We start from the raw sequence: 25,891 nt of genomic DNA on the forward strand, positions 1-25,891 counted from the left end.
TCAAAGAGAAGCAGGAGAATCTAAGCTGAATAACACGCGCACGCCAAATAGTCCAAAGACCAGCTATGGTATTCCACGTAAATATTTAGACCTTCACTGGAAAACAGCAGCTTCAGGCAAAGAGTAACATATATATTATAGTTCAGTCTCAGAATTAACCGGCTGTTCATCATCGAGTCATTGGGTTTTCTCACTTTGTTGTAATGGTTTCCTTTTGGCTGCAGCTCATCTTTTTTTTTTTAACTTTAGAAACTGTATTTTAAAAAATTAATTTATTTTTTAAATTGAAGTATATTTGATATACAATGTTGTGTTGGTTTCATCTTCATCGTCATGCTTCAGTTCTTTCACTGGTGTACTAATTAATTAACGTAAAAATATTTTTCAAATATGATAAATAGTATAATGCAATAAAAGAGCAAAATGCAAAAATTAATGCATAAGGAAGAAAATAAGAAATCCATGGGCTGTAAGACACTCCTCGTGAAATGGACAATTACAATGAAGATAGTCTTGGTCTTTAGAATATTTATTCGTTCACCATGTATTTACTGAACATTTCTACGTATCGGACATTGTTCTGACGATGAATGGAATGTGGTTTTCGCTTTAAAGACTCACAGGTTGGAAGGAAGTTAGTGAAGTAGATTAAGAATCACAGCATTGTGAAAATATGACCTTAGAGAAAGGAGGGCTGTGCCGTGGAGCACAGAGGCAGTCGTTCTTGAGAAGTAAAGAAAGTCAGGTCTTTGGTTTGCAAAGACCAGGTCCACTCAGATGAGCACAAATAAAAATGGGGTCATTGAAAGACATGAGGGATTTTCAGAGAAACAAAATGCAGAGGGTGTCTGGTCTCAAGAGTAGCCACTCCACATCTGGCTCTCTCCATCTCTAAGTGGTCTCATTCTGCTTCTTTCTGCATGTACTTTCTCCAATACCAAGTCACTGGTATTTTATAGAACAACATACTTTTCTCAATAGGGTCTTTTTTCTTCTTTTGTTTTAAATAAAGTTGCCTGCAGTCATCTTCAAGGTTGCATTTTATGCTTAACAAATTAAGAAATTGGAAATTATTGACATTTCCAGTTCAGTCTTCTCTGTAGATCAAAATATTCATAAACAAGAAAATACTCTTTACAGTTTCTTAGGTACCTGCTAAGTTTGGAGCAAATTCTGCTAAATAGAGTTTATTCCTAATTCTAATGTTTAGTATTTAAATACATAACTATTTCAGACTGAATGTTTTCACATTTTATTTACAATGTTAATTTTTTCATAGACTTTTTTTTTTTTTTTTTTTGCGGTACGCGGGCCCCTCACCACTGCGGCCTCTCCTGCGGCAGAGCATAGGCTCCGGATGCACAGGCCCAGTGGCCATGGCTCAGGGGCCCAGCCGCTCTGCGGCATGCGGGATCCTCCCGGACCGGGGCACAAACCCGCGTCCCCCGCATCGGCAGGTGGACTCCCGACCACTGCGCCACCAGGGAAACCCCATAAACATTTTTTTATTAAAATTTTTTAATTGCAGTGTAGTCGACATACAATACTATATTAGTTTCAGGTGTCCATCATAGTGGTTTGACATTTACATACATTATGATCACCACAGTAAGTCCAGTAACCATCTGTCACCATACAAAGGTATTACAGTATTATTGATCATATTCCCTATGCTGAAATTATATCTCCGAGAGTTACGTATTTTATAACTGGAAGTTTCTACCTCTTAATTCCCTTCACCTATTTCACCCAGCCCCCTCCCCCTCCCCCTTCCCCTCACCTACAGTGTTGAATTTTTAAATTGAGTTTACAGGGGTCATTCACAGTAATGTCAGATGTTTCACCTTTAACAGAATGAATTTCCAAAAATTTACTTTTGATTCTATGAACTGGATGAAGAAAACAAAGTTATTATTGGAATTAACTGTATTTTGCATTTGAAGTATGAAATGATATTGACAAAATTTGCATTGTTTAACTTTTGAGAAGTTCTTCTCTGCTCATGGATCCAACATATGGACAGTTATTGCTTCACTTTTTGTATATGCATGAAACAACTTGGAACTGAAAATAAGCAAAAGTAATTCAACAAAGCATTGAATGGTCTAAATGAAAAGTCAGGGTTCATGGACTAATGTGATACACCTTGCACAGCCACACATGTTAACTTGTCAATTTTAGGCACAGTCTTCCTAAAATAACTTCTAACTTTTCATAGCAGTTATAATGCTTCTTCAATAGATCGTGTGTCTTATGGATTTCATAAGGTCAAAAAAGTTTTGGTAGAGTGCTGAGGCCAGAAACTAGATGATAAAAATAGGTGCTGATTTTGAAGGATGTGACCCATTTGATTCAAAAGTGGAGTGTTGGAATTTTATTTTTAATAATATAATATTTTATTTCTTTAAAAAAATTTATTTCTTTTATTTATTTATTTTTGGCTATGTTGGGTCTTCACTGCTGCATGTGGGCTTTTCTCTAGTTGCAGCGAGCAGGGGGCTACTCTTTGTTGTGGTACGCAGGCTTCTCTTTGTGGTGGCTTCTCTTTGTTATGGAGCATGGGCTCTAGAGCGCAGGCTCAGTAGTTGTGGCGTACGGGCTTAGTTGCTCTGCGGCATGTGGAATCTTCCTGGACCATGGGTCAAACCTGTGTCCCCTGCGTTGGCAGGCAGATTCTTAACCACTGTGCCACCAGGGAAGTCCCAACAATATAATTTTTTTAATAATAAAATTTAATGTGCATTTCAGTCTCCTAAGTATCAGTGACCTCACTGTAACTCAAAAAGTATATAGCATTCATAGACTAAAGATACACAGGAACAAATGCAATTATATTTTCCCCCAGAACAGAAGGATACAACCAGCTAATATTGAGCAGAGCAGATAAACAAGGTCACACTCAGGCCGTGGCAGGTCCTAAGTGTCAGCCCTGAGGAGTAGGCTGGCATCTCAGTGCCACTTGACTGCTCTGTGTTCTTCGTCCTTCAGTGGCCTGGGTTCCTGCTCTTTCTGCTGCTCCTGCTGCTTCAGGGTGGAGGGGCAAAATGTGCTGGGAGTCCACTGAGAAGGGTTAACCTAGAGGAGGAAGAGGAGGAAGATAGCCGCTCTTTCTGGAAGGGTGAAGAGTTTACCCTTCAGGTCATCCGACTTAAATCTTGCTTGTGCTGTTCATGAACTTGGTGACTTAGGGAAATCCTTCAGTCTCTCGGGATCTCAGTTCCCTTATTTATAAAATGAGGAATTGGCATGATGACTTCTCTAACTTTGATATGAAAAGACTCCTAAGTTCTGGGACTTCTCCGGTGGTCCAGTGATTAAGACTCCACCTTTCAGGGCTTCCCTGGTGGTGCAGTGGTTGAGAGTCCACCTGCCGATGCAGGGGACTCGGGTTCGTGCCCCGGTCCGGGAGGATCCCACATGCCGCAGAGCGGCTGGGCCCGTGAGCCATGGCCGCTGAGCCTGCGCATCTGGAGCCTGTGCTCTGCAACGGGAGAGGCCACAACAGTGAGAGGCCCGCGTGCCACAAAAAAAAAAAAAAAAAAAAGACTCCACCTTTCAAAGCAGGGGTCGCAGGTTGGATCCCTGGTTGGGGAACTAAGAGCCCACGTGCCTTGGGGTATGGCCGAAAAATTAAAAATAAATAAAATTTAAAAAAATAAATAAATAAGTTGCACATCTCTTTAAAAATAAAAACAACAAAGACTCTAAGTTCTGTAATTCAATGGCAGAACTCTTTTTTTCCTTCCTCCCTTCCTTCTTTCTTTCTTTCTTCCTTCCTTTCTCTCTCTCTTTCTTTCTTTCTTTCTTTCTCTGTATGTTAGTTACAGAAACTATAAAACAGTAACATATTTATTTTGACCTTTGAATGTAAGACAATTCTTTGAGGTAAAAAAGTTTTCTTCTGAGATTATTCAGGTAGAATCTTTGCATTCAACATAGGGATTCTGAAAGACAATTACAGAAAACAGCTATAATGCAGAACTCCTTGTGGTGATATCAAATCCAAGAATTAGATTCAAATCCTCTGACAGTTTTCCATCTCCATCAGTCATGTCCAAGTCAAGACATAACAGCATTTCTTCTGTTTCATCCCTTACGTTGGAGTTAAATTCTGCTGGAGACGACACTGCATGTTTTTATTTATTTTTTAAATCCAGAATGCTCTTGTCATCTGACAGCGCACCATATTAAACTACTTAAAATGCTTTGTGAATGAAATCACATGTCTGAAATGTGGTGTCTGTTACCAGAGCTCTTGAAGGGCAGGCTTGGGTTTAGTCCGTCTCCTTTGTCTTACCTAGTTTCTCAACCCCGGACATTCTTTTTCTCTCTCTTAAGGCAGATTTCTATGCATAGACAGTTCATTCAGATTGGTAGGGTGGATTGGGTTGAAAAACAAAATGATGTGGGCAATTTTTACGTGGTTTAAATGGGTTAAAAAGAATCATGGTAATCAGAGCTTCAGGGCTGCCCCACCTCTGATTTTGTATTTTCTTTTAATTATTTATTTATTTATTTATTTATTTATTTATTTATTTGGCTGCCTTCTCTGTGATTGAAGAAGTGCATTGAATTTTCGTAAACACGTAATTATCTAACTCCTTCCCAACTTAACATGTTTTGACATGAAATCCTTAAATACATATTAATAATCTCAGCGTTAGAGGCTAAGTACTGTAATGTACACATTTAAGCTCATGTACACAAGAATGTGAACTCAGGAGGGCAGGAATTCCTGTTTGTTTATTGTTATCTACCTTTTGTCGTCAACAGAGTTTGATGCTCTGTTTAATAGATTAAATTAACGAATTTAATAGGTTTAATTTAATTTAATAGATTAAATTAACGAATATGAGGATAGCCCATGTCCACTGGAGGGTGAGAACCATGCCTGTTTTGTACGGCTCTGTAGCTACAGCCCCTAGAACGGTGTCTGTGTCTCATTTGTTGAGTGAATGAATGGACTTAGGGATTTGGTCCTTGTCATTCAAGTCTTGTTTGGGAGGCAGCTTGGCAAAATATTAAAGAGCAGTACTAATTAGGTACCACAATGGTAAATAATCACTGGACACTCATATTTTAATTGTCCAAATGATAACATAAAAATTGTTTTAGATATTCAAAGTCGGAAAATAATATATAACATGCATTACCCCCAAAAGACTTTGACATTGTTGGATTATTTTTATTTCTTTATGTACTGAATAAATCTTTGAGTGCCTCTATGTTCCAGGCAGTATATCTGGTGCTGGTGAGTCAATAGTGAAGAAAAGAGTTGTAGGTCTTGCCCAAATTGAACTCATAATCTAATGGGGAAAAAAGTAATAAATAAAATGTTAATTTTTGAAGGGAAAAATGGGACGTTTTGATAGAGAATAACAGAGAATAGCTACTCCAGAAAGGATAAACTATAAGAACGGAACCTTTAAGCTGAACTTAAAGGGTGAGAAGGAGTCAGTTCTGTGAAAACATCCCAGGCAGAAGTATGTGCGCAAAGGCACTGAGGCAGCATGGAATTCAGTCACCAAGAGAGCTGTTCTCTATGGGAATAAAGAAAGAGGCAGGTACTGAATGATTTTGAACAGGAGGACATGGTAAATGAATGTACCACGATGAACATGATACAATGACATTTTAAGACATTCACCCTTGCTCAAAAGTGGAGAATGGATTCTGGTGCAGAAGATTGGAAGTGGGTGTTTAATAGTTCATCCAAGGAATGACGGTGAACTTGATTAAGGTATGTTGACTAAACAGTATATGCACAACCTAAAAGTTGAGAGTTATGTTTTATTTGGTGAGAATTTTTAGGACTTAAAGCCAGGGAGGCAGCATCTCAGGTAACCCTGGGAGAACTGCTCCAAGGAGGTGAGGGGGAGAGCCAGGATATATAGTTTTGCAGCAAAGGACAGTTAGTCTGAACATCAAAGGATTATTGTTAATTAAGGAAAACTAGGTATTTCAAGTTAAGGAACTTGGCGCTTTTCTCTGTAGGGGAAGATGCAAGAGTCTGGGCTCCCTGAAATTGTTCCTTTGATATGCACCTTAGCTCTCTGGGGCCAGTGTTCTGTTTTCACATCCTGCGTTTCCTCAGGGCTCTCTGTGGGGAGTGGCTGCAGTCTGGTGGCTGCTAGATGGCAGGTGTTCTTTTCTTTCCTGAGTCCCCACAGAGCTCACCAGCTCACTGTTGGCAGTGGCTGTGCTGTGTTGACTGTGACATTTTTTGTTTACTGATATGACAGACAGTATTCCATTCATCCGGTAGCAGCAGTGATGAACACGAGGTACGGAAAGGTTTGAGGTAGGATTAAAGAATTTACTGTCGGAAGAAAGCAGAAGAGGGTTAAGGGAGAAGTAAGGAAGGAGGAATTCTCCCGGGCTCCTGGTTGAATTCATGGGAGATAATAGTGCTCTTTACTGAGGTGGAAAATACTGGCGCAAGGAGACAGATCTGGGGTGGGGAAGCATGGATTCAGTGGTGGACAAGTTAAGCTGGAGACGTCTGCCAGATAAACTCAGAGATGTCAGGGCAGAGCATGGAACTAGATTGTGAATGAGGATCTCAGAGGAGGCCTCTGAGCTGCTGATATAGACGTGGGAATCTCCGACATGTTGAGGGCCCAGCGATGGAGGACCAGCTGGGCATATTAAATTTCAAACCTTCAGTTTACAGAACATCTACCTGGGGCAGTGAACCCAGGAAAGCGCTTTTCTCATGCCCCGTTACTTTACCCAGTCTTTCACTCTTCACCTGGGCTTATACTTTCTCTACTTGCCCTAGGACCCCTGTCCACATGCATTCACTCTTCCTGACCTTGACTCAATTCTTTAGTTATCTCTCTCACCTGCCCTAGTTTATCCTGCCATCTCCCACCTTTCTGCTGCAGCCCACCCTCCTTTCCGTCTCCTAACCTGGTCGCTCTCATCAGCTGCTTTTCAACCTTCAGACTCTCACTGTCTGCTACATACCATATTCTAAGTCCTACAAATCTCTGAAGGTGTGGCTTCCTTTCCAATATTATTATATATCTATCAGTACATCAGTAAACATGAGTCTGCATTCCTACAAGAAGGAGGAGGAAGAAGAAAGGAATGGGGGGCGATTATTGGTTATAGGGCATTTGTAGATCAGGTTCCAATTTCCACGTGAATCAGGCAATAGAATTTGTTTTCATGAGACATCTCCCTCAAATTTTCAAGTAATGTCATGAGATAGAAACATTTTTTTTTTACTAGGAAGATAAGATGCTAGATGATCAGGATTCCTATTACTACCGAGTAGGACCCTGTAGGGCTCCTGGGCACAAAAACCTTTGTGTTCCCCATTTCTTGATTATAGGAAATAGGCTTAATTCAGCCTCCGTGACCTTCCCTGAGTTCCTATGGGCAGGTTCAGACAGTTGCTAATTAGGGAATGGAGGGGATGCAGGAGACGAGGGAGGAACAGTCAAAAGAAACAGTAGTACAGCCTTGGGCCAGGGTCCTGGTTCCCCAACAAGGGATATACGTATCTTTGAGCTGTTTTGCAGATACTGAAACCCCTGCCAGGTGGGAGAAGTTGAAAAGGTATGGTGCCCACAAGCAGGTACACCCCAGAGGGGTTGGAACCAGAAGGTTGATGATGCCGACTCCCACTTACCTCCCCACCAACCAATCAGAAGATTGTCCATGAGCTGATCACGCCCTCTTTGATAGTTTTTTAGTTTATAGTTTATAGATCACGCCCTCCTTTATAGTTTTACTATAAAACTCCTCACTACCCCCTCCAAGTTGGGACACACAGTCTTGAGGGCATTCGCCCGCTGTGGCCCCCTTTGCTTCTCCTTCACCCAAAACTCTTAACTCTTAACTCTCCTTCACCCAAAATTCTTAACTCCAAGAATTAATTTGGTGTTGGGGTACAGAGACCGGATCCGGCTTCACTATTACCATTTGAATTCCCTCTCAACACCATGAATATCCCTAGTAGTACAGTATTTGATGTATTTTAAGTTCTTAATAGTTACTGATTAAATGAAATTTGTTCTGTAAATATATCCAAAGGTTTTGAGAAGTATCACTCTGCGATACCTTATGCCACCACTCACTTTAACTGTTTACACCCTCAATCCTATATCTCTGTTGCCCATTTATCTGCATCCCCCCTTTACTGGGCCTTGATATCAGAGGTTCCAAGATTGTAACTTTTCCCCCAAATTACCATGCCAATCTGATGAGCAGTTGTTTTAACTAGAAGTATAATTGACCTACAACACTATGTTAGTTCCAGGTGTACAACATAGTGATTCAATACTTCTGTACATTACAAATGATCCCTGTGATAAGTCTAGTTACCATGTGTCACTATACAAAGTTGATGAGCAGTTTTTTAAAGAAGAACTCACTTTATAGTAATAATTTGCATCTCCTGGAGGCATGTTGAATTATAGATTACAGATCTTCTGGTGTTCATTCCTGAAAGTAAAATCAGCTAATCATCTTATTCAAATATTTTCCATACTCTCAGATCCAGAAAAGACCAGTGTATGCAAATTGTACAAGTATTTTCAATATTCTTTACTACACGTAAAATTTCAGAGTGAATTCCACTTTAAGGTATCCATTTAGCATGGGGACAGGGATTTCATCTGTTAACATTTTGCTAGGTTAAAAAAAAGTAATACCACGATACTCTTTCTAGACTACCTGGATAACAACGTTTCTCTGTGCACATATCTCACTGTAAGTAGCTTTCATTTTTAGTAAAGAATCTATACAGTTTGAAAAAAAATCTAAAGAATAAAAATCTAATGTTTTTAAACTGTATGTACTCGGGATGAACACACTACATGCTTGTTCGTGACACGTACTCTGTGCAGGGATGTTGTCATTTGGCTCTATTTCTGTACAAAGGGATCCAAGGTAAAAGAAGGTTGACCAGCTCTTTGCATTTGCCAGGTTGAAGCCAGGAACTTCATGAGGAATTAGGAACGCTCTTTGTGATTCCCCAAACACTTTGGAATCAGAAGAGCCCCAGAGCCCCAGAAGGCTGGGGAGTTCCAAGAATGTTGTCACAAAGAAGGACTAAGCAGTTGTGAGAAGGAAGGGTTGACCTGTGACTTTCTAGAACCTTCAACGTTAAAATCTACTGGTTGGATCTGTTAGGAAATTTTCCCCAGGAATATAATGCAGTAGGAGTCAGAAGGTTAGACAGAAACCAGTTACAGAAATGGGTTTTATTTTTTTTGCTAGATCCGTCTATAAACCATATAAAGTGTGTTTGTGGAAGGGGTGTAGAATATGTCAACCTATCCACCATCCAGTGCTGTGATCATGCAGCCTTTCTTAGCCCAAATATTTTTCCTGACCATTCCCACCATTGGATATTGACTTCTTCTCATGCTATTTTCACCTCAGTGTGTTGCCCTTCCTCAAAGGGCTATACTACTTTTCCCGCCAGTACAGAATTTCCAAAGGAGAAACCAGGGGTCTGTCTTGCTCTTGAAGTACTGTGTTGGAATATTTACTGTTCAATCACCTTCAACAAATAATTGTTGAGCACCTACTTTGAAAGTTCTACAGAGGACAAAAGTGTAAATTACAGACCACAGGGATGTTTTTCCATCTGAGCTGGATGAGTCAGGCGAGTTCCTGTGCCCAAAATCACTTCAGAGTTTCTTGAAGCACCTACATGCCCTTCCGTCTTCATGGGAGAGCTTGCTTTAGCCACTGTGGGATTGTGTAAGTAGCCAGGAGTAGTGTCAGGAAATTCTTCTCTATGTGTCTCCAACCTTCCCTCTCTCCACCCTGTGTCTTTCCTCTTCTTTCAGCTCTCTCCCTTTACCTTTATTTCCTGTCCCACCTCTGTATCAACACCTCCTCTCTTTTTGTTTTTCTGCTGTATCTTGCTGTCTTCCTAAACTGGCCGACAACTATTTTTATTTCTCTGCCAAGTTTTGGATATGTATTTCCCGAAAGACCTAAAATGCTTTTCTACTTGCAGTTTCGCTCTCCATTCTAAATCTCTTCATGCCCAGGGGCTGGGTAGGTGTCTGATTAGGAATGATACCTGTCTGCCCTGGTTTTGAATCAGAACATCAGTTTGACATCTGAAGACAAATCACAGAGCTATACCCATCCTTTCCCAGTGTCGTCTGCTTACTGAGGTGCTTATACAATGGCCCCATCCCTAGAGATGGGGAAGAGTTCAGCCTATCACCTGGTTCCCATTTCTCAGCTAATGGACAGAGGCACAAACCTGTAAAACAAGTAGGTTTTTTTCCAAATGAAAACCAGATGTGCTGAATCCCACCGGAGTACTGGGTCCACTCTCTGTCACGTGTCTTAGCAGGTGCGGAAGGGTGCCCTTACCTAATTTTCACTACTAATCAACCCCAGCATTCCTTTACCTGAAAAATTAGCAATCCAAATAAACTTTCAGTTACTGTAGCTAGAAATTACAACCGCTCTCTGCAAGGAGCTGAACGGGAGTGCCACATTTAGCTTCTGATGCCAAATATCACATTGCCTGACATCTCGATGCTGAAGAGTTCTCTTTACCAGTTAATTTTTGCTTTAGGGAATGAACCACCAGTTATCAGATCCCCTGAACACTTGTATAAATCTCTGAGACAATATCTTCAGAAGGAAATAGTCCTTTTTTTTCCTCTTTCGCTTCAAGAAACTTGTGCCAATAATCAAATGTGCTTTTATTCTCAGTTCTATTCACATGAATCCTCCAACTTATATCTTTTTCTTTCGGGTTTTCTTTGTTTTCAGACCAGAAGAGCACTTTAAGTAAAATTTATGGAATTTAAAAATGCCCAAGGCTTAATAACACACTATTGGAATATTTGAATATAGCTGAATTTACAGCAGTAAAGTTATGTGTTGGAGGGTTGTTGGCAAAGGACAAAGGTTGGAGTTGTCCCAGGAAACATTTTCTCACATAGTTGGTCATTGACTCAAATGGCAAGTGTTCTGGAATCATACTCACATGACATTGGTGGGTCTCTGGAAGTAAGAAGTTAGTTCCTTCTTATTGAAAGATCAAGAATGTGTGTTAAATGCAGCACCTGCTGTCTGTAAGATGCCAGGGCCAAGACTGGAGAAGTCCCTGGAGACACATAAGACCTGGGTCCTGCCCACAATGAACTTAACAATCTAGTTGGGAAGTTAAGACATTACATCGTGGTCCCAAAGACATCATTAAAGATGCAAACATTCTCGCGTCTACCTTCAAAATATACAGAGTCAGGGCATTTCTTATCATGTCCATTGCTGCCACCCTGCTCTAAGCCACCATCATCTCTCATCCCGATTATTGCTGTAATCTCCCAAGTGGTATCTCTGTGCTTCCACTGTGGCCCTGTTTAACCTACACTCAACAAAACAATCAAGGTGATCCAGTTAAAGAGTGAGCTGGATCATGTCAGTCCTCTGTCGAAAGCCCTTCGAAGCTCCTGGACCCACTCAGAGTAGAGCCAGTGTTCTTGCAGTATAGACAAGGGTCTACACACAGTCCAGCCACCCACACCTTCTTTGACTCTCTGCTCTCAACTTTTACCAGTTTTCCTCTTGCACGTTCTGCTCCATCCATGCTCTCACCCCCTTGCTTTTCCTGGACTACACCAGGAATGTTGCGACCTCAGGGCCTTTGCACTTGCTGACCCCTCTGCCAGCAATCCTGTGTACCCTGATGACTATTCACCCCTCACATACTCAGGTGTTCATTCACAGTGAGGACTTTTTAGACCCCGTTATCTTAAATTGGGCTCTCATATGCACCCATTTGCGCATGTGCCCACACACACACTTTTTTTTTTTTTAATTGGAGTATAGTTGCTTTACACTGCTGTGTCAGTTTCTGCTGTACAGCAAAGTGAATCAGCCATTCGTATACATATGTTCCCTCTTTTTTTGGATTTCCTTCCCATTTAGGTCACCACGGAGCACCAAGTAGAGTTCCCTGTGCTATATAGTAGGTTCTCATTAGTTACCTGTTTTATACATAGTAGTGTATATATGCCAATCCCAATCTCCCAATTCATCCCACCACCACCCCTTTCCCCCTTGGTATCCATACGTTTCTTCCCTATGTCTGTGTCTCTGTTTCTGCTTTGCAAATAAGATCACCTATACCATTTTTCTAGATTCCATATATATGGGTTAATATACTATAAAAAATACAGAACGCTTCCTGAATTTGCGCATCATCCTTGCACAGAGGCCATGCTAATTTTCTGTGTTCCCATTTTAGTATATGTGCTGCCAAAGTGAGCACCACACACACTCTCTTGCTTGCTTTAACTTTTTTCCATATAGATATCACCATATGAAACCCTAATAGTTTGTGTGTTATCTGTCTTTTCCCCAGTAGGAGCTAAGCTAGTTTTTTTTTTTTTTTTCAGTTTTGTTTGCCGTATCTTTAGCACCTAGAATGGTGCCTGACACACAGTAGGTGGCCAATAAATATTTATTGAATGATTATTGTTATTTTGAGCATGAGGTGTTGTATTAGTTTCTTTGGGCTGCTGTAACAAAGTATCACGAACTACGTTGCTTAAAGCACAGAAATTTATTGTCTCACAGCTCTGGAGGATAGAAATCTGAAATCAAGGTGTCTGCAGAGCCATGCTTCCTCTAAAATCTGTAGAGGAGAATCTTGACTTGCCTCTGCCAGCTTCTGGCAGCCTCAAGTGTCAACTTCAGCTGCAGCAATTCAATCCCTACCCCCGTTGTCACATGACATTCTCTCCTCATTTGGGGTGGAAGGAAAACTATTCCCTTTTATGTCATCTCACCTCCCTTTTTCCTCTAAAATTTGACCAGACTAATATCCCATCAATACAGCTCTGGTCCAGCATCTACTCAGACCAGAAACCTTCAGCATCTATAAGTTGTCTGAATTCTCTAGTCTAGAATTTGAGGTTTTCCACATTCTGTTTGCCATCCACTATCACATAACCTGTGACCTATCTAACTTGTAGGATTTGCTTCTCCCCATAGGTACCCTTTGGTGCATCCCCACACATGTCTTGTCTTATGCTTTTCTTTCAACCCTTCTCTAGTGAAACCATTACATAAAGACTTTTCTGCCATCTTCCTTCCTAAGTCCAACATCTCCATCTTCAAAGCATGCATGCAAGATTACCCCTACCTTTTTGAGGGCATTCATTATTTCCTATCCTGTCTTTTAGGTATATGTGAATGAAGCTTTTGTCTCCTCTAAATTAGGATGATAAACATACCAGTAGCGTGATTTTTTTGGTTGATAAAACTTGTGAGAAGATTGTACATTTAAATTTTAATAAAGCTTTTGTTGTTCTGAATCAAAGAATGCGAGGTTTCAGATGTAAGAACATGTCTTTCCTCAGTTGTTTTCTGAGATAGCAATACACAGTGATGAAATGAGGTCAAGATTCAGAGGGAAGGGTTTGAGAAAGAAGAATTAAGAAATGTGGAGGAAGTTGGGTGGATGTTAAGAAGTCTGTGTTAGGGACTTCCCTGTCGGTGCAGTGGTTGAGACTTTGCCTTCCAAGGCAGAGGGTGCGGGTTTGATCCCTGGTGGGGGAGCTAGGATCCCACATGCCTTGCAACCAAAAACATAAAACAAAAGCAATATTGTAACAAATTCAATAAAAGACTAAAAATGGTCCACATCAAAAAAATCTTTAAAAAAAGTCTATATTAAATTACATGTAGCCACCTTTGGGTCTCTTTTCAAGCACCTACACTCTCTTTGGAAAATAAATTATTTTACATATTGTGGTATGCCAAATAATGTCCTCTGGAAGATGGCCCCGTCATAATTCCTGGAACCTATGATATGCTAAGTTACGCGGCAAAAGGGACTTTGCAGGTATGATTAAGTTCAGGATCTTAAGATGGGGAGATTACTCTGGATTAGTCTGGCTGGATCCAGTGTAATAACAAGGATCCTTATAAGACAGAAGCAAGACAGTCAGTCTCTAAGAAGAAGATGTAATGGCAAAAGCAGAGAAGAAAAGAAGGCTTCATGACAACAGAAGCAGAGAGAGATTGAAACGCTGGCTTTCAAGGTGGAGGATGGGGCCATAAGCCAAAGAATGCAGTTGGCCTCTAGATGCTAGGAATGGAATTCTCCCTTAGAACTTCCAGACAGAATACAGACCTGCTGACACCTTCATTTTAGGACTTCTGTCCTCCAGAATTATAAGATAATAAATTTGTGTTGTTTTGAGTGACTTAGTTTTGCAGTAATTTATTACAGTGGCAATAGAAAACTAACACATATTTTAAGGCGCTGACAATTAAAAGCAGAGACCAGGGTTTGGCAATCTTTGCTGTAAAGGACCAGATAGTAAATATTTTAGGCTTTGTGGGCCATCTGGTCTCTGTTACAATTACTCAGCTCTGCCATATAGCATGAAAGCAGCCAGAGACAAGATGTAAATAAATGGCTGTGGCTGTGTTCCAATAAAACTTTATTTACAAAAATAGGCAATAGACTGGATTTCACCCATGGGCTGTAGCTTGCTGATACATGGTATAAACCAATGCCTCATAATTGTTTATTGTTTTAATTTATACTTCATCTTATTCTGGAATCTCATTCCTGTTTATGTATGCCACATGACCCACTGAACAGAACATTCAACAATGGTCTGAAATTGGTTCTCCAACCAGAAACATTAAGATTTTTAAGTGAAGATGCAGCTTATTATTAACATTCTACAGTCATCTTTAATTCCTCGGTACTTGCATATTGCAAGAATTGTATCCTAGAGGTGTAAATAGCAGTGCTAAATGATTCTGGCTTGATTTGCTCAAGTGAGAAGACCATACTGTATTTTCACAAAGCCTCTAGAATTTCTAATGCTAAGAATATGCACATCTCATGAAAATGTATTTCATCAAGCACTGTCTACAGAGGATTAAACTAAACTGTAAAACCATGTTTTTTGTGTACAGACGTCACGATTGCTAATGCTCTTTTGTTTATAATTTCTCCCTGGGACATCTCTCCTGAGGCAAATGTTCCCTCAGCAGAGGAGGTACTGTACAGACAGTGTGATTTTTAGCCAAAAAAATTGCTGCACGCGGGGATTCTTATTAGACTTGTGTTGTACTTCTCTTTGCTTTGTGAACCTGACCCCAAACATCTGTGTAAATGTGGCAAGTTAAAACAGCTTGCTTATACCTGGCTTGCCAAATACAGTTCTGTTTTCATCATGTTTATATCAGGATTACATGACATTGGCCCACCTCCCGTGCCTGCTGGCTTCCTTCTCCTTTCTTCCTTGTTCATCATGCTGACCTCCAACCTTAACGGCTCATACTCCATCCTACCCCCTCCATGATCAGGCCTGCATCATCACTACTTCCTCTGCAACTTCTCCTAACATTCTTCTGGTCTATATGTGGATTAGTTAATTCATGTCACATGAAGCTTTACTGTTTGCATGATTTTTGCATGCACGCTACTAAATTACAGATGCTCATATTCAGAAACTAACTTATAATTTTTTATAGTTCATAATACTTTGTATAATATTAAATAAATATTATCTGGCTTATTGATTGCTAGATTTTTTACTTAATTTGACTCTTTGGGTTTTTAAAAAATATTTTTTAGAATACTTTTAGGTTCACAACAAAATTGAAAGGAAAGTACAGATAATTCCCATACACCTCCTACCCCTACACATGCATAGCCTCCTCTATTATCAACACCACTCACCAAAATGGTACCTTTTTTACCAAGGATGAACCTATATTGACACATCATAATCCCCCAAGGTCCATAGTTCACTTTAGGGCTCACTCTGGGTATGTGCATTCTGTGGGTGTGGACAAATGTATAATGACATATATCCATCATTATAATATCATACAGAGTATTTTCATTGCCCTAAAAATTCTTTGTGCTCTGCCTATTCATCTCCACCCATGCACTAACACACATACACTCCTGGAAGCCACTGTTTTCTTTTTTTTTTTTTAATTGTCTCTATAGTTTTGCTTTTTCTAGAATGTCATATAGTTAGAATCATAACAGGTAACTTGTTAGATTGACTTCTTTCACTTAGTAATATGCATTTAAGATTCCTTCATGTCTTTTCATGGCTTGATAGCTCATTTCTTTTTAGCATGGAATAATATTCCATTGTCTGGGTGTACCACAGTTTATCCATTCACCTATTGAAGGACATCTTGGTTGCTTCCAAGTTTGGGCAATTATAGATAAAGCTGCTATAAACATCCGTGTGGACATAAGTTTTCAGCTCCTTTGGGGAAATAACCAAGGAGCACAATTACTGGATCATATGATAAAAGTAGGTTTAGGTTTTGTAGAAACTGCCGAATTGTTTTCCAAAGTGGCTGTACCATTTTGCATTCCACCAGCAGTGTGTGAGAGTTCCTGTTGCTCCTCATCCTTGTTAGCATTTGGTGTTGTCAGTTTACTGGATTTTAGCCATCCTAAATGGCATGTAGTGCTATCTCTTTATTTTAATTTGTGTTTCCCTGATGACATATAATGGGGAGCATCTTTTCATAAACTTTTTAACCATCTGTATATCTTTTTGGTGCGGTGTCTGTTAAGGTCTTTGGTCTATTTTTAATTGGGTTGTTTATTTTCTTATTACTGAGTTTTAAGTGTGCTTTGTATATTTTGGATAACAGCCCTTTGTCAGATGTGCCTTTTGCAAATATTTTCTCTAAGTCAGTGGCTTGTCTTCTCATTTTCTTGATGTCTTTTTCAGAGCAGAAGTTTAAAATTTTAACAACGTCTAGTTATCAATTATTTCTTTCTTGGATTGTGTCTTTGCTGTTGTATTTAAAGTCACTGTCATATGTAACAGCGGTCCCCAATCTTTTTGGCACCAGGGACCGGTTTCGTGGAAGACAATTTTTCCACGAACATGGGGTGGAGGGATTGTTCAGGCAGTAATGCGGGTGATGGGAAGTGATGGCAGATGAAGCTTTGCTTGCCCACTGCTCACCTCCTGCTGTGCAGCCAGTTCCTAAAAGGGGGTTGGGGACCCCTGATATACAAGGTCATCTAGGTTTTCTCCAGTGTTACCATCTAGGAGTTTTATACTTTTGTGTTTAGATTTAGGTCTGTGATCCATTTAGAGTTAATTTTTGTGAGGCATGTAAGGTCTGTGTCTAGATTCATTTCTCTTTTTTTGCATGTAGATGTCCAGTTGTTCCTGCACCTTCTGTTGAGGAGACTTATCTTTGCTCCATTGTATTGCCTTTTCTCCTTTGTCAAAGATCAGTTGACTCTATTTATGGGGGCCTGTTCCTGGGCTCTTTATTCTGTTCCATTGATCTATTTGTCTATTCTTTCAACAATACCACAGTGTCTTGATTACTGTAGCTTTATGTTAAGTCTTGAAGTTAGGTAGCATCATTGTCCCAACTTTGTTCTTCTTCAGTATTGTGTTGGCTGGTCTGTATCTTTTGCCTTTCATATAAACTCTAGAATCAGTTTGTTGATATCATACAATAGCTTGTTGGATTTTTTATCGTGATTGCATTGAATCTGCAGATCAAGTTGGGAAGAACTGACATCTCGGCAATATTGAATTTCTCTATCTGTGAATACAGAATATCTTTCCATTTATTTAGTTCTCCTTTAATTTTGTTGATCAGAGTTTTGTAGTTTTCCTTACACAGATCTTGTACATTTTGTAGACTTAGGCTTAAGTATTTCATTTTGGGGGGGGGTGCTAATGTAAATAACATTGCATTATTAATTTTAACTTCCCTTTGAACATTGTTGGTGTATAAGAAAGCAATTGACTTTGTTATACCTTGTATCCTTCAACCTTGCTATAATTACTTATTAATTCCCAGAGTTTTTTGTTTATTATTTCAAATTTTCTACGTAGAGGATCATGTCATCTGCAAAGGCAGTTTTAAACCTTCCTTCCCAATCTGTATACCTTTTATTTCTTTTTCTTACGTTATTGCATTAGCAAGTACTTCCACCATGATGTTGAAAAAGACTGGTGAGAAAGGACATCCCTGCTTTGTACTTGATCTTAATGGGAAAGCTTTGAGTTTCTTACCATTAAGTATGATGATAGCTATAGGTTTCCTGTAGATAGTCTTTATCAAGTTGAGAAAACTCCGCTCTATTCTTAATTTACTGAGAGTTTTTATTATGAATGGGTGTTGGATTTTGTCAGATACTTTTTCTTCATCTATTGCTGTGACTTTTTTTTCCTTTAGTCTGTGATAGATTACATCAATTGATTTTCAAATGCTGAACCAGCCTTGCATACCTGGGATAAATCCCACCTTGTCATGGTGTATACTTCTTTTTAATGCATTTTTGGATATGATTTGCTAATATTTTGTTGAGGATTTTTGCATCAATGTTCATGAGAGATATTCGTCTGTAGTTTCCTTTTCTACTAATATCTTTGTTTAGTTTGAGTATTGGGATAATACTGGCTTCACAGAAAATATTCCCTTTGTTTCTATCCTTTGATAGAGATTGTAGAATTGATGTAATTTCTTCTTTAAATATTTGGTAGAATTCATCAGTGAACCCATGTGGGTCCAATCCTTTCTTCTTTGGAAGGTTATTAATTATTGATTCAATTTCTTTTATATTGGGTTGGCCAAAAAGTTCGTTCAGGTTTTTGCTTAACATCTTATGGTATAGGCCTATTCAGATTATTTATTTCTTCTTGTGTGAGTTTTGGCAGATTGTGTCTTTGAAGAAATTGGTCCATTTCATCTACTTTATCAAACTGTGGGCATAGAGTTGTTCATAGTATTCTTTTATTATTCTTTTAATTTTCAATAAGATCTGTAGTGAGGTCCCCTCTTTCATTTCCAATGTTACTAATTTATGTCCTCCCTCTCTCTCTCCCTTTTTTTTTTTTTTTTTTGTTACCTTGGCTAGAGACTTATTTTATTTATTTATTTATTGGCTGTGTTGGGTCTTCGTTGCTGTGTGTGGGCTTTCTCTAGTTGCGGCAAACGGGCTACTCTTCATTGTGGTGCATAGGCTTCTCATTGTGGTGGCTTCTCTTGTTGTGGAGCATGGGCTCTAGGCATGTGGGCTTCAGTAGTTGTGGCACACAGGCTCAGTAGTTGCGACTCATGAGCTCTAGAGCACAGGCTCAGTAGTTGTGGTGCACAGGCTTAGTTGTTCCACGCCATGTGGGATCTTCCCAGACCAGGGCTCGAACCCGTGTCCCCTGCATTGGCAGGCGGATTCTTAACCACTGAGCCACCAGGGAAGTCCCAAGCCTTATTGATTTTATTGATCTTTTTGAAGAACCAGTTTTCAGCTTCATTGATTTTCTCTATTGATTTCCTCTTTTTCGTTTCATTGGTTTCTACCCTAATTCTTAATATTTCTTCTGCTTACTTTGGATTTACTTTGCTTTTCTTTTTCTAGTTTCCTAAGGTGGTAACTTAAATTGTTGATTTTAGATCTTTATTCTTTTCTAATCTATGCATTCCATACCATAATTTTCCCTCTAAACACTGTTTTTGCTACATTCCACAGATTTGATAAGTTGTGTTTTCATTTTCAGGTAGTTCAAAATATTTTAAACTCACCTTGAGATTTCTTCCTTGACCCATGTATTTTTCAAAGTCTGCTGTTTAATCTCCATGTATTTTGTGGTTTTCAAGTTAATTTCTGTTTTTGAATCCTAGTTTAATCCCATGTGGTCTGAGAGCAGGCATTGTATAATTTCTATTCTTTTACATTTGTTAGGGTGTGTTTTATGGCCCAGAATGTGGTCTATCATGGTGAATGTTCCCTGTGAGCTTGAGGAAAATGTGTATTCTGCTACTGTTGAATGAAGTAGCCTGTAGATGTTAATTATATCTAGTTGAGTGATGGTGTTATTGAGTTCAGCTATGTCTTTACTGATTTTCTGCCTACTATATTTGCTCATTTCTGAGAAAGGGGTTTTCTTTGGATTATATTGAGAAATATGCTAGTGATTTACAACAGAATTTATTATTTTTATTTTACCTTTTCAGTTACAGCTAGTGTTCACTTAATATTTTAGAGAAAGCAGTCTATTCTGATTTCCAGATTTGCTTAGTGGCTGTCATTTATATTAAAAATCATATTGGATGATAACATTTAATTAATATCTTGGAAGCAAAGAATAATGAGGAACATTTTTGATTTGCATATGACTTTACCTAAACTATTCCAGAAAATTAAGAAATTTTATTATCTTCAAAAACTTACAGAGAGAAAAGTCCAGAGTCTCCTGACATGGACTGATTTTAGTTTAAATATTCTGCCATGTAAGGCCCTATACATTTGCCAGGCCTCAGTGAATATGCCACTTGGTATGGAGAGCTATGTTTGGCAGTGCATTTCTATTTTCTTTCCACTTCCCAGCAACACCTGGTCTTTGTATTCTGCTGTCTCATAGGGATGATGACCATGTTGTTGGTCTAGTTTCCTAGTGTATACTTTAAGCCACCCTGCAGATATAAAAAGTAGAATTCTACTGAGATTCCTTTACAAACTGTTCTAAGGATGTTCATTTAAAATGCGTAAGTGCTGAGCACTGAAACCGTCCTTTTTTTTTTCAATTCTCTCATCACCTACTCCACTGAAAAAAGTTATCATGATTTGTTAGTGAAGTAGACATTCTGATGCCCAGAGGTATTGCAGACCAGTGGTCAGGACATAATAAGAAACTACACTAAAAGTGCTTGCTTGCCATCTTTCATATTGTACTCTTGGAATGAATGAGAAAAGGTGAGTGAAAAGTTGACTGCAAATAATTACATAAAAATAGATATGAGACATTGCTCCACAATATCACTTCTGATATACACCCGTCCAGGATATGAAACCTTAATCTAAGTGTGAGAAAACAGACATTTCCAAATGGAGGAATGTTATGCAAAATAATTGATCTGGGCTCTAAAAAATGCCCATGTCATGTAAGTCAAAAGAGTCTGGGGGTTATACTGCAAAGCTACAGTAATCAAGACAGTATGGTACTGGCACAAAAACAGAAGTATAGATCAATGGAACAGGATAGAAAGCCCAGAGATAAACCCACGCACATATGGTCACTTTATCATTGATAAAGGAGGCAAGAGTATACAATGGAGAAAAGACAGCCTCTTCAATAAGTGGTGCTGGGAAAACTGGGCAGCTACACGTAAAAGAATGAAATTAGAACACTCCCTAATACCGTGCACAAAAATAAACTCAAAATGGGTTAAAGACCTAAATGTAAGGCCAGACACTATAAAACTCTTAGAGGAAAACATAGGCAGAACACTGTATGACATAAATCACAGCAAGATGCTTTTTGATCCACCTCCTAGAGAAATGGAAATAAAAACAAAAATAAACAAGTGGGACCTAATGAAACTTCAAAGCTTTTGCACAGCAAAGGAAACCATAAACAAGACGAAAAGACAGCCCTCAGAATGGGAGAAAATATTTGCAAATGAAGGAACTGACAAAGGATTCATCTCCAAAATTTACAAGCACATGCAACTCAATGTCAAAAAAACGAACAACCCAATCCAAAAATGGGCAGAAGACCTAATAGACATTTCTCCAAAGAAGATACACAGATTGCCAACAAATACATGAAAGGATGCTCAACATCACTAATCATTAGAGAAATGCAAATCAAAACTACAACGGGGCTTCCCGGGTGGCGCAGTGGTTAAGAGTCTGCCTGCCGATGGCAGGGGACACGGGTTCAAGCCCTGGTCTGGGAGGATCCCACATGCCGTGGAGCAACTGAGCCCGTGCACCACAGCTACTGAGCCTGTGCTCTGGAGCCCGCGAGCCACAACTGCTGAAGCCCGCACACCTAGAGCCGGTGCTCCTCAGTGGGGGAGGCCATGCAATGAGAAGCCTTTGTGCCACAGCAAAGAGTGGCCCCCGCTCACTGTAACTGGAGAGGGCCTGTGTGCAGCAGCAAAGACCCAATGCAGCCAAAAATAAATACAATTAAATTAAAAAAAAAAACCCTACAATGAGGTATCACCTCACACCAGTCAGAATGGACATCATCAAAAAAAGCTACAAACAGTAAATGCTGGAGAGGGTGTGGAGAAAAGGGAACCCTTTTGCACTGTTGGTAGGAATGTATATTGATGCAGCCACTATGGAGAACAGTATGGAGGTTCCTTAAAAAACTAAAAATAGAACTACTGTACGATCCAGCAATCCCACTACTGGGCATATACCCTAAGAAAACCATAATTGAAAAAGAGTCATGTACCACAATGTTCATTGCAGCTCTATTTACAATAGCCAGGACATGGAAGCAACCTAAGTATCCATCAACAGATGAATGGATAAAGAAGATGTGGCACATATATACAATGGAATTATTACTCAGCCATAAAAAGAAACGAAATTGAGTTATTTGTAGTGAGGTAGATGGACCTAGAGTCTGTCATACAGAGTGAAGGAAGTCAGAAAGAGAAAAACAAATACCGTATGCTAACACATATATATGCAATCTAAAAAAAAAAAAAAAAGGTTCTGAAGAACCTAGGGGCAGGACAGGAATAAAGATGCAGACATAGAAAATGGGCTTGAGGACACGGGGAGGGGAAAGGGGAAGCTACGATGAAGTGAGAGAGTGGCATGGACATATATACACTACCAAATGTAAAACATATCTAGTGGGAAGCAGCTGCATAGCACAGGGAGATCAGCTCGGTGCTTTGTGACCACCTAGAGGGGTGGGATAGGGAGGGTGGGAGTGAGAGGCAACAGGGAGGAGATATGGGGATATATGTATATGTATAGCTGATTTACTTGTTATACAGCAGAAACTAACACACCATTGTAAAGCAATTATACTCCAATAAAGATGTTAAAAAAGAAAAGTCTGGAGGAATGTTCTAGATTAAAGGATCCTTGATCAGATCCTAGATTCAAATACAAAATAAAATAAAATAAAATTTCCCAGCTTTACAGGACATTATTGAGCCAATGGAGAAAATTTAAATATAGAGTTTCTATTGATAAGGGTATATGAATCATTGTTAAATTTTCTGTGTATCATGATTGTATTGATGTGATGTGGGATATTTCATAAGAGGGTATATGCTGAAGTGTTTTTGAGATTTAGAGTCACAAGATTTGCAACTAACTCTCAAGTAATTCTGAAAAAGAGAGTGTTTATATGTGTGTACACCTATACATACATACACACATATGTACACATATACTTGTGTATTCATATATGTAAATATAAGAGAGAGAGAGAATGTGTAAACATTAACAATTGGTAAATCTTGGCATATAGGTGTTTGTTGTACTATTCTTCCAAGTTTTTCCATAAGTTTGACATTTTTCAAAATAAAAATTGGGGGATAAGTAGACAACGAATCCCAAAGGGTCTTTTCCCCAGGCTTTTGTTTGGACATTAGTTAAGGTTCAGGTAAATGAAAGTGGAAAATCCTGAAGCTACCCAAATAAATAATCCGTTCTTATCTTTTGCAATATTTGGATATTTTAGTACTTACAGGCAAGGCCAGTTGAAGACTAGCTAAATAAATATCTTTATATATTTGACCCTTTAAGGGATGACTTTAAATAAACAAACAAATAAAATAACAGCCAAGCATCCAGGCACTGTGATAATCACAAGTTTTTGATTTGGAAATGTTTCCCAGTTTGAGAGTTATTGCTTTCAGCTGTAATAATAACGGGCTTTTCCTCTAAGGGAAAATATGTGATGTTTAAAATAAATATCACCAGTACAGTTTTGCACTGTTGAGAAAACATAAATGACCTTTTTTTCTTTAAACATTCAGATCACCCAAAAGTCTCATGAATGTGTATTGGGGGAGACAGAATTTCAACTGACTAAGAGGTGATAAAAAGACTAGTTACAAGAGGGCTTCACCATCATTTTGAACAGCTCCAAAGCCCTTTTGTTTGTGGCCTTCACACAAGGAGAAGCTCAGAGTTTTGTCCAAGCAAGTTGGCTTTATGTTCCTACTGAAATCTGCATTTTGACCGTTGAATACAATTCAGGATGGAACTGTAAGCTCAGCCAATGCCACTACTTACTTCCTAGGAGTTGACTCAAACCAGTGTTGTTCTGAACAGTGTGGTATCCTAAAAGGGTTTACACATATCTCCAGGGAACAGCCAAAGGCTTGAAGACATCTTTTTGGTGAGATTTCACATCCTCACTTTTTGTCTTATGAGAAAATAGTAACAAGTTTCGTCTTTGTTCCCTCAACCTGACATGATAAATCTTTCAGCAAGAAGATGTTTTTCTTTAACTGAAAAAATATCCAGAACTATAGTGAATATCATTATTTGAGTAGCCATGATTTTTCTGACACCATACTAGTTGAATTACCTACAGTTATGAGATACCGACACCACAAGAGCCCTGTAGGACAGGTACTATTATTTTACAGAGAAGGAAAATTTTACGGCTAAGTTAGTAGGTAGTGATTGGTCTGGTAATAATCTTGCTGTTACCACTACAATATACTGCTTCCTGCAAATGGAGGATATTTATTTTCTTTTATTCCATTATCCACTTAGAAATTGTGACAGCACACAGAAACACAATCAAATGAATGGAAACAAATCCTTTTAAGGTGGCAATTATTTCTTTTCTCCACCAGCTGGTCAGTTAGGTCTTTTATGAGCGTAATTATCTTTCTAGAGTCTTAACACGGATAGACATTTATTTGTCGATTAAAATCTGTAGCACGAACTAAAGGAAATAACAGACATTCTGCAGGAATGATTAATGTCAAGGTAGCTTGCCTTGATTGAGGCCAGAGATCATGGGAGAATTCAGCTGAGTTCTCCAGAATCCTCCTTGGAAAAGAGAGAGAACAGCAGTGAGAGAATCTAAAGTAATAGGCTTATCAACTGATATCCACTCACTGACTCAGAAGTACTTGGCAGGTGAGAAGTTGAGTGCATATTCAAAATCAGTAGCTACTGCTTCATGTTTGTTCAACAAACATTATCACCAGTTCTGTGCCAGGCATCGGGCTGTGTACTGAACTCATTCAAGAGTCACCCAGTTGTCTACAAGTCTAAATTTTCAATCTCTGTTGAATTGCTATGCATAAAGTGAGATGTTAGCAATAAAGCATAATACCTGTACTAAACCAGTCATTTATTAGCAATTATGACTATTAATTAGCATCATCTTCCAAGTAATGCTAGTAATGAAGAGCCCACATTGTGGATGCCCCTAGGACATTTTCCTTGAAGACTTCCTTTGGAACTTTTCCTGAAAACCTTCAAGAATCATATGGAAGACATCCAGTTAGAAACTTTCATGTTGTAAACTTTAAGCTTTGATTATATTTACCTTGGGTGGCTGAGTAAATTACTTGACTTTTCTCCAGACTTAAAATGGTGTTATAAAACCACATTGTGCCTGATTACATGGTCCATCTCTGTTGTGAACCCTGTCAAGCATGCATGTAGGTTGTTAATATTGGGAAAACATTTAATAATTCATTAAAATTCATGTTTTAAATTGTAAGTCTGATTTTGCTTTCGTACCTAGCTTATTTTTTCTCTCCCATTTAGTAAATTCAGCAATCCTCACTATCTGAAATGTCGGTCAACAATTACTTTTTCTAATATGGCAAATCATTTTGTACATTAAGCCCAGCTTTGGCAACAGTGGCATCATCAGCTATCATCTGTTTTTAGCTGTTTCCTTTCAAACTGATTTATTGGAAAGAGTATAATATTATATAATTATGCAGTACTTATCACAGCTTAATGTGAGATTTTCCACCTAAATTGGTAGTTACCCCTGCTTCTCTGAAACACACACACACACACACACACACACACACACACACACACACACACACACACACACACACACACACACACACACACACACACACACACACACACACACACACACACACACACACACACACACAC

The 25,891-nt window shown here is 39.0% G+C and overlaps 1 protein-coding gene and 1 non-coding gene across 3 annotated transcripts in view; one reads left to right on the forward strand and one right to left on the reverse strand.

Annotated features, from left to right (window-relative positions):
• Nucleotides 1–25,891, forward strand: part of FBXL7 (F-box and leucine rich repeat protein 7) — a 415,530-nt gene that overhangs the window by 209,740 nt on the left and 179,899 nt on the right. The window lies entirely within an intron of this gene.
• Nucleotides 12,161–12,262, reverse strand: LOC132518905 (U6 spliceosomal RNA). Its single transcript, XR_009540028.1, has one exon. It is a non-coding gene; the product is annotated as a U6 spliceosomal RNA (small nuclear RNA).

The sequence above is a fragment of the Lagenorhynchus albirostris genome, chromosome 3 (assembly GCF_949774975.1).
Source record: "Lagenorhynchus albirostris chromosome 3, mLagAlb1.1, whole genome shotgun sequence".
Taxonomy (NCBI): domain Eukaryota; kingdom Metazoa; phylum Chordata; class Mammalia; order Artiodactyla; family Delphinidae; genus Lagenorhynchus; species Lagenorhynchus albirostris.